Source organism: Saccopteryx bilineata, chromosome 1 (genome assembly GCF_036850765.1).
Source record: "Saccopteryx bilineata isolate mSacBil1 chromosome 1, mSacBil1_pri_phased_curated, whole genome shotgun sequence".
Taxonomy (NCBI): Eukaryota; Metazoa; Chordata; class Mammalia; order Chiroptera; family Emballonuridae; genus Saccopteryx; species Saccopteryx bilineata.
Window position 1 is genome coordinate 398313135 of NC_089490.1, and position 1822 is coordinate 398314956.

Below are 1822 nucleotides of genomic sequence, written 5' to 3' on the forward strand. Positions count from 1 at the left end.
GAGGGTGCTGTAGGGAGAGGGGCAAGGGAGATGTTGAGGGGAATAGGGGGGAGGGGAGATGCATTCAGGGTGACCCTAGAATCTATTTAAACACAATTAATTAAATTTAAAAAAGTTGACTTCTAAAAAAAATAATAAAAAACACATTAATTCTGCTCCAATTGGTAGAATAATTGACAAAGTCATTAATTGCAATGAAAAAACCACATACTTTTGGAAGAACTTGACAAAGAGTTACAAATTTATCTAGATATTAATAATAAACAAGATGATTCAAAAAAGAGGATCATAGAGTGGTGGGGGTGGCTAGTGTTTAGAGCAGTGTATGCTAGATTTTGTTATAGCTGCAATATAAAAATAGTAAAAGCAGATATATTTAAACACCAGAGGAAATCCAGAAACAGACTATAGATGATGTAACATTTAATATGTCACTTTGTATCATAAACAACTGGGCAAAATAAAGGGTTATGCAACAAATAGCAACACTAAATAGTTAAAAATAAGTGACTTAGACTATGATCTCCTACCCGAAGCCCCTAATATTCTACTTTAATAAAAAGTTAATTGGAGGCCCTGGCCGGTTGGCTCAGTGGTAGAGCGTCAGCCTGGCGTGCGGGGGACCCGGGTTTGATTCCCGGCCAGGGCACACAGGAGAAGTGCCCATCTGCTTCTCCACCCCCCCCTCCTTCCTCTCTGTCTCTCTCTTCCCCTCCCGCAGCCAAGGCTCCATTGGAGCAAAGATGGCCCGGGCGCTGGGGATGGCTCCTTGGCCTCTGCCCCAGGCGCTAGAGTGGCTCTGGTCGTGGCAGAGCGACGCCCCGGAGGGGCAGAGCATCGCCCCCTGGTGGGCAGAGCGTCAGGCGCATGCGGGAGTCTGTCTGACTGTCTCTCCCCGTTTACAGCTTCAGGAAAAAAAAAAAGTTAATTGGAAAAAAATAAACCATGATGTTCAGTAGAAAAAAGAAAACTTGGCTATAAAATTTGGGGATGAAAAAAATGACCTGAAGAGTAAAGCAAATGCCAGACATTTAGAGGCCAGAGATTTGAATAATACTCATCAAAAGCTGCTGTTGGACAAAACCTTAATTTGTTGGAGAGTACTAGAAAAATATTCACCAAAACGATAAAAACAGTTAACTTTTAGTGGTGAACTCTTCAGTGATTGTTGTTTACTTCTCTGTAAATTTCTGTACTCAAAGTTTAAATAAAGAATATGTAAAATTTAAAAATACTGTAAGATGTTAACAATGAAAGAGAAAATGACAAAATAAACCATTTTCAAAATGTATTTCTGATATGTAGAAGTCTTATAAATACCTGCTTGTTTTGACCTGTGCCTTAGTGTGACTGACTAAAGCCTGCCTCGCATAGCTCCACAGGGTCCACACTCACAGAACCATCATTTCCCCCTTCCTTGCATGTATCATGGGATTGAATTACCTAGAGGTTTGCAGAACCCCTACATTGCTTCATTGGCCTGTGGAGTAAGAACTATCACAGCGGAAAAGGCCAAGTGGAAACTGGAAAACTACTGTCTAACTCACTCCCAAGATAGTAAATCAGAAATAATAGAGCCTGACTGGTGATGGCCCAGTGAATAGAGTGTTGACCTGGGATGCTGAGGTCCCCAGTTGGAACCCCTGAGGTCGCTGGCTTGAGCTCAGGCTCACTGGTTTGAGCATGGGCTTGCCAGCATGAGGGGGTCACCGGCTTGAGCGTAGGATCATTGACATGATTCCAAGGTCACTGGCTTGAGCCCAAGGTCACTGGCTTAAGCAAGGGGTAACTGGCTGGGCTGGAGCACCCTGGTCAATGCATA